This window comes from Macaca thibetana, chromosome 18, assembly GCF_024542745.1.
Source record: "Macaca thibetana thibetana isolate TM-01 chromosome 18, ASM2454274v1, whole genome shotgun sequence".
Taxonomy (NCBI): Eukaryota; Metazoa; Chordata; class Mammalia; order Primates; family Cercopithecidae; genus Macaca; species Macaca thibetana.
Window position 1 is genome coordinate 51,440,711 of NC_065595.1, and position 11,380 is coordinate 51,452,090.

Consider the following 11,380-nt stretch of genomic DNA (forward strand, 5'->3'; position numbering starts at 1 on the left):
ACATCCTCCACATAAATTGAGAGTCACCTGAAGAATAGGATTAATTCCTAGCAATATGTTTTTCAGAGTAATTATAATTAACATGTTGGAAGTTCAAGAACTGCAAAAGATAGGTCAAAAAAAAAAAAAAAAAAAAAAAAAAAAAAAGAAAAGAAAAGGAAAGAAAAGAAAAGCAGGAAATTGTATGGCCAAACCAAGTAACTGTCACAAGATGAGAAAATGGATATAGTTAGCAAATGGCAGGATCTAAGAAAACAAAATGATAATTTAATTATTACTTTTAAGAAATGAAACTATATTTATAGTAGGACAGTCAAACACCAAAGTGTACTATAAGAGCTAATAAAGCAATCTAAGCAATAAGCAATTCCTACAAAGACCACAGGAAATAATGTTATGAGAAATGGATAGTAAATGCATGTAGGACAAAGTGGGGAATATGAAGCGTGATTTGGAGCTATTGCTATCAAAATAGAAACATAATAAAATATACTTTGCACTATAATTTTCAGGAAAGAAAGATCTGGTCTATAGCCTAATCTTATGTATATAATACTTTTAGAGTCTCTTATTTTCCCTGAGAGAAAAAAATAAACACAAACCAGTGCAGTTTCACAGCAAGCCCCAATCTATGGTCAAAATGGGAGTCAATCAGAGAGATCTTAAGTGACAGCTGGGAGGCAACAAAATAAAATTTCTCAACGTGGGTGAGATTATTTCTCTTATGATCCTTGGAAGTACCTAAACAAAGATATTGCTTATTTGAAATTGTGAAAACAAATTAGTATGGTTTAAATTTTTAGAGGTATTAGTTTGACTCTACTTCCTAAAATTTCAATTACATAAGTCCAAAAATAAGCACAAAAAATAACTAGGTGGAGGGGAATGGAAATGACTCTCTGAGGGTGTCATGTGTGCAAGTAACTATGCTTATTGTAGGTATGTTATGTGTTTTCCACAAGTTCTTAGTATTTAACTACATGTTACATGTGTGCAAATGAACTGAGGCTCACAAAGATCTTATAAATTGCTGCAGGTCACTTGACGTTAAATGCTGAAGCAAAAAGGTGAAGACATCTGTCTGATATTCCTTTTATTGCTTACTGCTTCATTCTTCCCACTCAAGCCCAAAGAATGAGCAAACCTACTATACTTTGCATGGTTAACAATTATGCCAGTCATTTATGGCATCTAAAATATTCTCTCTCAGGCTCTAACATGTTCTGAAATTCCTACTGTTCTCATCTGGATTGATCTCAGTTTTAGTGCAAACATTTTTTAAATGAATTAGCTATCACAGTAAGTTCTCAGGCACCCAGTGTCTGAGATATTCAGGTAGCCTGAGGGAATAGCTAAGAAAAAGACCTGGAGGGCACTCCCATCTGTTTCTGTTGTTTTCTGGAGGCAGTTATTCAGTCTCTGCGACTAGAGATTTTATAAAGTGTAAACACTGTCAAGAACATGCACCTCTTAATAGTGGCTCCGAAAGTAAAAACTTGATAAAATATTTTTGAAAAACACTGTGATTTGATATGTTAAGCCTAAACCACTATTATTTAGGAATGGATTTCAATTTATTATTATAGTGGTAAAAATGGGGTGATTCCTTTTCTCCAAATCATAAGGGTCTTTGTTGATGCACCTATAATAAAGAGATTAACACATTTATTTGGTCATAGTTTCACATAACGCAGAAGCGTTCAGAATGAAAACCCCAAGATACAGGCAAAACTGTCCATTTTTAAGCTTAGGTTCAAGGAAGAAGTAACAGCCATGTGGAATTGTAATTGAACAAAAAGATATGCTAATAGACTGAGGCCTATCTGTTCAGCTTATTCTTGGCTTCTCTGTGGAGCCTTTCTTCCTTCCAAGTATGGGGCAACACCTTTTTTGGAATGGGGGTCTCATGACCTACAATCAAACAAGGTAAGTCAGTAATTTCTTCATGGTCAATTCTTACACAGACAAATCAGGGAAGGTTAGAGTAATATTTTATGTTTTATGACTGGCTTTGGGCCAAAGGGATTCTGGTTTCTATGACCTGCTTTGGGTAAGAGGAATTCTAGTTTCTACGGCTAGCCTTGTGGGAAAATGAGAGGTGAGATATAAGAGGACAGAGAAGGTCAGTGAGGAACTTTGCTTCTGAGGCTTCCACTTGGAGTATTATTTTTAAGTCCCAACATTCCTCAGTGTAAAATTTCCCAAGAAGTTTCAGAGTTCAGAAATTGAGAAGACGGAATGTCTCCTAAGCTACTGAACCAATCCCTCGGTCCCAAGAAGAGGCAAGTCTAGTTACACAGCTAACCATTGTGTCTCGTTTCAGGCAGTAGTGTTGCAGATGGACTTCCACCATAGTCAAGTCTTTGTATCATTTGAAGAATCAGAGACATTTCTATGGAAATAAAAGATAAACATTGATGGTTAGAACGAACTATAAACTCAGTATTTTAGTCCAGAGGGCAGCCAGTAAAGATTTTCAGATCCTGTGCTTGAAGTGCTTTCAGATGAAGTGACAGTAGGCAGTGGCAATGTGACAGATTTTTCCTGGTTGCAGTTTGCATCAGGTGCCTCAGTGAAACTTCTGAGTAGTCCACCCAGCAAAAGACACAAATCCTTTTTATATCTAAGCTGCTGTGCTGGCTTCTCTGAAGTCTATATCAAATGGCCCAGTTTCATCTTGCAGGGCAAGATGAAAAGCAGTTTTAATTACAGTGATTCCAAGCCAGAAGGATCAGAGAAAATTGGAAATGTTAGTTTGGAGACTCACAGCCAGATATTGGATCCAGTCCATTTTGTAGGGAGATAATAAACCCTCAAAAACATGTAGGTAGAGTCTTACACAAGTGCTTAATAGTTTTTCTCTCCACTCGCCCTCATTTTGATAAAGATAATCACAGTAAGGCCAATTTGTGTATAAAATAAGTTAAGTTTTATTAACTTGGCCTGACTGCAGCAAGAATAATTACTGATCACACAGGCTCTTTTTAAGTTGGCATTGATGGAACATTTTTACAAAGGCTTTTGCATTAGACTTTTAAAAAGCCGCTTGAGGCCAAGAAGCCAAGGCAAGATTCACCATCAGACTGTGCCTGTAACACATTTACAAACTGGGTAAATTCCTCTCTTCTCCAGGTTTCCACAATATCTTGAGATTTCTGGGTTTGTCAGAAAGTGAAATTATTTACTGCAAGGCTAGGAAACTTATAAGGGAACTGTGTAGACAAGGTACCAGGCCAATTTTTCCAAGTTCTTTTATCAACTTTACAAACTCAACATTAGTTCCTCAAAGTTATCTGGCCATACTGGAAGATATAAAATTTCAGGCAAAGCCTTGGTAATATAACCAGGTCTCCAGTTGTGCTGTTACAAGAACAGATTCTTATTGAACTTATGCAAATAACTGTATTTTCATAAAGCAAGAATACTCATGAATAGTGTCCAAATTTGGAAGGGATCAAGTGGGGGGAAAAAAGAAAATGTTTCAATTCTGTGTGTAAAAGGTAACATCACCAAATTGCTGTAAGCTATAGATTAGCTTAAAATAAAAAAAAAAAAAGTTTTATCAAATCTGGAAAATGAATCATAAAAAGAATCAGCAATGTTTCAAATAAAATGAAGTAGAAAATATTGTAATACTTCATCGGGTGAGCCCTGTGTAATTAATTTTTGTTTTGCTTGATATTAGGTGAGAAATTTTATGATTCCAGTTTTTTCCTTTGAGTTTTGGAACTCTTATCCAGTCCAAAGATATGACCTCAAAGTTGTCAGAAATCTGTGTTTGTTAGAGTTCTTTCCATTCCTTCCATGAACCTCCTTGAAGACATACTTTAGGATTATAAATGTTTGCAAAGAGTTTTCAGAAGAAGCATCAGAAGAAAACATTTAGCTGTGGATGATGAAAACAAAATGGTTAAAGAGGCGAGGCAAGGTGGGTGGCTCACATCTGTAATCCCAGCACTTTGGGAGGCAGAGGCAGGTAGATTGCTTGAGCTCCAGAGTTCGAGACCAGCCTGGCCAACATAGTGAAACTCCATCTTTACAACAAAATACAAAAATTAGCCAGGTATGGTAGTGTGCATCTGCGGTCTCAGCTACTTGGGAAGCTGAGGTGGGAGGATCCCTTGAGCCCAGTGAGTGGAGGTTGTAGTGAGCTGCACTCCAGCCTCGTGACCGAGTGAGACTCCATTTCAAAATAAAATAATAAAATAAAATATATATAATGGTTAAAGATGTGATAGGAGTTCATTATAATAATGATGACATTTGTATTTTCTTTTGTGGCAGAAAACACCTTCATATAATAACCAAACTTATGACTAGTAACATGTTAGGTTTCTAGAATTTTATACAAATTTGGAACACATATGTCAGTCACATATCCACAGAAATATAACTCCAAGAAAGTTAAACATATTTCTTAATTGACAGTGCTTCCCGTATAATTTTAACATAACAAATAAGCTTAATTAGTTTATCATCTTTCTCTCTTGAACTTCCAGGGGCCCCTCTAAAAGGTCCAAAAGATGGTTTAAGGTCAAAAAGACTCAATTTTGATTTTGGATAGTTTGTCAAAAAAAAAAAAAGTCAAACGTTTTAAAAATACTTGATCAAAATAAAATCACAGATCTCTGGGAAATAATATTCATCACACCAGTGTGATAATTAAAATACTTTTAAAGCAAACACAGGAAACTACCTAGTTATAGAAAAATATTACCCTTTTAATATTTAGTTTTCCTAGGTAATCAAAGACCCAAGAAAGACAACAAGAAGCACAACAAACTATTCTGATAACATAGCCTCTCTCTCTCTCTCTCTCTGTCTCTCTTTCTCTCTGTCTCACAGTTCAATCAAAATATTTTTAAACAATTATTGTCTCTTATTAGTATTACATAAAAACCTTGTTTAAAAGATAAAACCACATTCTAGTTTTTTAACAGTGTACTTTTGATATTAAGGTGCATTTAAAAATATTTATAATAAATTTGTTTAATTTTCATCAGTTTGATCACAAAAATCAGTTTGATAAGATTCATCATTTATAACCCTTTTACAAGTTTTCTTGTTTTCAGTTTTATGTTATTTATTCTTTCGTTCATTCACTCCTAAATACCCTTTAAATAATCTCTAGACAAAGTTTTAGTTCTTTTTCTTAACAAAAGAAAAATTCTAGTACTTTAATTTCCTTACCAAAAAATCTATCTTTTTGTATACTTTGCATGCATGTTCTTTTTCTTATATATTTAGTAGTTTAATTACATATATTAATCTGAATTTTTAACTTTTAGTAATCTTCATTTCCATGAAAACCTAGGAAATAAGTAATTTTTAACTTTTATATCCACATTTATAGACTAAAAACCCTTTCATAATTTTTAGAAAGATCTACATTTCTCAATTTTTTGTTTACTAACAAATCCAGATATATTTAGCTATTTTATACTGTATAAAAATAAGATGTTGAAGTATGTATACTTAAACTTATGCTTAATAATTAATGTTTCAGTACTTAGTTGGCTCAGATAATTTATTATTACTTATCATTTAACAAACCATGAATTTAAGACTTTAAATTACTAAAAAAAGTTTTGAAAAATTGATATATGTATATATAAACGTTATTTTATTTACATTTATCTCATTTACTCATTTAATAATTATATTTAAATTGCTCATGGAAAACAAGCAAGTCTTTTTTTAAGTTTATTTTTCTGTTTTTGTTTTTATTTTTTTAAGTAAAATCAAGCTTAGCAAGTATCAGCCAGCCTTGTTTTAACCAAAACCTTTCAGACACTGGACACAGGATGCAATCATACTGGGTTTGGCCCTGTCTTGCAGCTGGTAGCCCAAGTGCTACAGACACACACATGTCCTCAGCATTCACCTTGGCTACCTGCTCAGATCCCAAAATACAGAAGTTTAAAACCAAACACGGAAGCTCACAGCAAGATGTGTGGAAGGTTTTGGTAGAGTCCAACAGCTGATTCATAGCATTAGCTCACCAATACATTAGACGGGTATCACAAATATCACAGGAGCAAAAACTGTTAAAAGTTAAACTTTTTTCTCTTCTTAAACATCTAGGAAGCAACAAGTTTATTTGACTACAACTCTTGTGAAAAAAAAGTATGCTTGCATTACAATCAATGCTGACAATTTTAAAAACATTTCTATCTTACCAAAAATTATAAACTAACTTTATTTACCAAAGATTATCTAAGATCACATTAACTAAAAGGCATTTAAGTTAATTGTTATATTTTTCCTTTTGATAAAACACTTAAGTGCTTATTATCTATTTTCTCTAAGTTAATTAAATATAACTCATATTTTGGTACTAAAACTGCAGGAAAAAATACCACACATTCTCAATACACACATATACAGACATTCACAAATGCACAGAAAGAAGCAGGTTTCTCAGCTTTTTAAAGAAAGAATTTCAACTTTTATTCTCTATTCAGATGGTACACATGCAGGATGGTTACATGGCTACATTACTTAATGCTGAGGTTTGCAATACGAACTACCCTGTCATCTAGATAGTGTACATAATACCCAATGTTAGTTTTTCAACCCTTGTGCCCCTTCCTCTTTCCTTCCTCTGTTGGTCTCCAGTGTCTCTTGTTGCCATCTTTGTGTCCATGGGTAACCAGTGTTTTGCTCGCACTTATAAGTGAGAACATGAGATATTTGGTTTTCCGTTCCGGCATTAGTTTACTTAGTTTAATGGCCTCCAGCTGCATCCATGTTGCTGCAAAGGACAAGATTTCATTCTTTTTTCTTGCTGTGTAGTATTCCATCATCTATATGTGCCACATTTTCTTTATCTAGTCCACCACAGATGAGCACCTAGGTTGATTCCATGTCTTTGCTATTGTGAATAGTGCTGCAATGAACATATGAGTCATCATATGTGATGAACATATGTCTTTTTGATAGAATAATTTATTTGTTTTGAGATGTATACTCAGTAAAGGGGTTGTTGGTTGAATGCTAGTTGTTTTAAGTTCTTTGAGAAATCTCCAAACTGCTTTCCACAGTTGCTGACCTAATTGGCATTCACACAAGCACTGTGTAAACATTCCCTTTTCTCTGCAGTCTCATCAGCATCTGTTTTTTCTTTTTCCTTTTCTTTTTTTTTTTTTTTTCACTTTTTAGTAACAGCCATTCTGACTGGTATGAGATAGTATCTCATTGTGTTTTTGATTTGCATTTCTCTGATGATTAGTGATGTTGAGCATTTTTTCATGTTTGTTGGTATGCCTTCTTTTGAGCAGTGTCTGTCCATATCCTTTGCCCACTTCTTAATGTGGTTATTTGTGTTCTGCTTGTTGAACTGTAGTAAGTTCCTTATAGATTCTAGATATTAGACCTTTGTCAGATGTATAGCTTGTGAGTATTTTCTCCCACTCTGTAGGTTGCCTGTTTACCTTTTGATAGTTTATTTTGCTATGCAGAAGCCCTTCAATTAGGTCCCATGACAATTTTTGTTTTTGTTGCCATTGCTTTTGAGGACTTAGTCATAAATTCTTTCTCAAGGCCATTGTCCAGAATGATGTTTCCTAGGTTTATTTCTAGGATGCTTATAATTTGAGGACTTTCATTTAAATCTTTAATCAACCTTAAGTTACTTTTTGTATGTGGTGAAAATTAGGACTCCAGTTTCATCCTTCTATTCTACAACTTTAAGTTTTTAATTTGTCAGTTTTTAAAGAGTTTCTCTTTCCTTTCAGATTATAAGTCTTTAACTACCTGTTCCATTGCCCTAGGCAATAGTTAGGCAACCCTAAGTTTGGGCTTCTAAGGAGGAGGAACAAAAGAGAAAATTTATGTCTCAAAGTACAGAAAAGGAATGAACATTTGTTTTTATTTAATTTTTGTGTGTTTGATTGTTTTGTTTCCCTCAAGAAAGACCTTTTGGCATATAGCTATTATCAGAGGTCAATTTTGTAGGGACTGTGAGCTAAATTTTAAGTCTGAATGTGTCCAGAGCTTATCGGGGTGGACAAAATATCCATTTCTGCTAAAACTGAATTTATTGCATTTTTCTCTAATTTGAACTTAGATCTTATCTGTCTGGGGAGTGACTATAAAATCTATCCATGCCCTGACAGGTGTATTAAGATAGCCACTCTCCAGGAGAGCCTTGGCTAGGAAGGGAATTAGGTTCAAATGTGTCAGTTAGATGAGACATACAGAAAAATTGAAAAATGGATTCCCAGGCAACATGAAATCACAGGAAATTACTACAGGATTTTACAAATAGACAGATGAGCCTTGGGGAAAATCAAAAGCTTGTTTAAAATAATCATTTGAATGCCAGAAAGTTATATTTTGGAGTCCAATTTAGTTAGATCACTAACTTTTCAATTTAGCCTCAATTTCTTAACCAGATTATTGAGTTTAGGGTGGAGCCCATTAATGAATAGAGCAAACAAAACTTCTGTAACTTCCAGGACTCATACTTACATATTCAGAAGGCAGGAATAGTTAGAAGATGGGGCACGTAGATTTCCAGAAATTCAGAATCCCATTTTTATGTTGAACCCTGGATTTTCCAAATTTCCAAACAGGGAAATGCCATGAAACTGGGCCATGCAGCACTCCCACAGGGTATCCAGCAGCAAGAATGTACCCTCCAGGGTGGTGAGTGACAGTGCCAGCTAGCCCATTCTGTGATGAACTCACTGCTTGATGGGAGACTTATCCATTGGTTTCAAGGGCTCTTGAGACCAATTGCCAAAAATAAGCCCATTATCAACCCATGGCCCCATCTTTAAGATCCTCTCACTAGCAATGAAGCCAATGACTTTTCTCGTAGGAAATTACCTTTTATTGTCAGTTTCTGTCTGGCCCCTGCAGTAATAACCATTTATTGCAATCACTGTGTGTCACCTTAAAAATTAGAGATTCTGTCAGTGACTAATCAGTTTCCACCCACCCAAAGTGCAAGTGCCCTTTTGAAGCATACAGTAACCATCGGTGCCCCCCAAAATCAAAGGGATCTCAATGTAAAAGACAGTAGAGCTTCATACCTGAGGGTAACCCAACCACAACTCTTGGGGGTCCATGAGGAAGACAGGACCATGAAAAAGAGAGTCACTGGTGCCTTTTTTGTGTTCCTCAAGGGGTTTCAGGGTCACTAGAAGTCTCCTTTAGATCCTCTCTTTTGGTAGTCAGCACTGTGATGTTCCCATGGGACAACCAGGATCCAATAGGCAGAAGAAGGGACTGTTAAAAAAAAAAAAAAAAAAAAAAAAAAAAAAAAGGACAGCCTGAATATCAGCTGGTTAAGCCAACTTCTGATCATAAGGCTCTTTTAAAAAAAAGTTCTTTCAAATACCTTATCAGATTTTAGCCAGGACAAACATCAAATATTTCTGACTTCCTATTTATTGATTTATTTTTCTTTTAAACCAATGTTACTTAACATACGAATCAGAACCAAAATCAATACACCTTTTATGACTTAACCAAGGATGCACGAAGCTTCTCCAAAGAGATACAAACATGCAGTCTTCAGAAGATCCAGAGTCATCCCCAAAGACAGCAAAAAGGGAAAAGATACATAGATAACTTATTTAGAGCTGGTGGCTGTTGGTTCACTAACCACAAATGGGGCCAACCCTCATTTCTATTCAGCTGCATTCTTTTTATGGGGTCCCTAGCCTTTTGGTTTATCATCTGTACACACAGACCTGATAACCCGTGTGCCCCAACAGGAGGCAAGCCAAGCCGCGTTTTCAGAACACAAAATAAGATAAACAGGAAAATAATAGCTGTCCAGGAGAGAGAAAAGGATCAGTAATAACTGGGTGCTCAAAGCCAAATTTACAAAAGAGTCATAATTCAAGCAAACGATTTCCTCCTGCTAAGCTGAATTTGGAAGGGGAGGGATATGAAGATATTTTTACTCTCCGTTCTTAACTGGGCACTATATGTAGAGATCCAGGGGAGGTGACATTGGTATAAATTATTAACTTTCTTTGTTTTCTTTTTGTCAGTTATCCCAGGACTTCATCTGTAGGCTCTGGGGCAAGTCAGGTGTCCCAACCATCCCATTCTTGTTACCAAAACTGTATAGGTGGAGGGGGTGATCCTTTTCTCCCCACCATAAGAATCACAGCCACCACAGTTATGGCAAAGACAGATTGACAACAGAAAAGCAGAATAGATGTATTTGACCATAGTTTTACATGACACAGAAAACTTAAGAATAACACCCAAAGATACGAGGAAAGCCATCCATTTTCATGCACTGATTCAATGAAGAATGAAAGCCATGTAGCACCGTTTAACAAAAACAATATGAACTAATGTTAGTAGAGTAGGTGGGGAAACTCAGTGTGTTAGTCCATCCTTGCCTTACTATAAAGAAATACCTGAGACTGCGTAATTTATAAGGAAAAGATGTTTAGTTGGCTTATGGTTCCACAGGCTGTACAGAGACCATAATGCTGGCATCTGCTTGGCTTTGCGGAGGCCTCAGGAAACTTACAAACATGGCCAAAGGTGAGTAGGTAACGGACACATCTAACATGGCAGAAACAGGAGAAAGAGAGAGTGAGGGAGGGGCTAAATACTTCTAAACAAACAGATCTCATGAGAACCCACTCACTATCATGAGAACACCACCAAGAAGATGGGGATAAAGCATTCATAAGAAACACCTCCATGATCCAGTCATCTCCCACGAGGCCTCACCTCCAACATAGGGAATTACAATTCAACATGAAATCTGGACAAAAGCACAGATCCTAACCATATCACTTAGTAAGGCCTATCCAGATTCTTCTTGGCCTCTCTGCGCAGCATTTGTTTATTCTGTGTATGGCGCAGAACCTTTGCTGAAAGGAGGGGACCTTAGGGCCTTCAATCAAACAAAGTAGGTCAGAGAATTTCTTTATAGCCAGTTCATACGCAGAAAAATGGGGGAAAGTGAAGAGTATATTTTATGTTTTGTGGCTGACTTTGGGGAAAAGGGGTTCTGGTTTCTATGACCTGCTTTGGGGAAGAGGAATTCTAGTTTCTATGGCTATCCTTGGGGGAGAATGATGGATGAAAGAGGTTGGGTAGGAGAAGTTCAGAGAGAGACTTTTTTTCTGAGGCTATTTCTGAGGCCTTCACATTAGGGTGTTGCATTCTTAGTGCCAACATTATTCATATTCATTTATTTAACAAATATGCATTAAGATCCTACTCTATGTCAGGCATTCCGGCATGTTTGAGGGCCATGTGAAGGAAAATAATTTTGTCTCTGGAGTTTGAATTTAAAAATCTTAAGTCTTTCAAGCCGACAGACTAATCTCTGCATGCCACTCTTCCTGCCCTTGTTTCAATTCCATAATCATGCCATGTTCCCTAAAGCCACATTCCC

At 35.9% G+C, this 11,380-nt stretch overlaps 1 long non-coding RNA gene across 1 annotated transcript; it reads right to left on the reverse strand.

Annotated features, from left to right (window-relative positions):
• Positions 1-1,849: 1,849 nt before the first annotated feature.
• LOC126941193 (uncharacterized) lies at positions 1,850-9,216 on the reverse strand. The gene is made up of 3 exons (XR_007721132.1): positions 9,039-9,216; positions 2,306-2,392; positions 1,850-1,911 (listed from the first exon to the last, which is right to left on the reverse strand). It is a non-coding gene; the product is annotated as an uncharacterized LOC126941193 (long non-coding RNA).
• Positions 9,217-11,380: the final 2,164 nt, after the last annotated feature.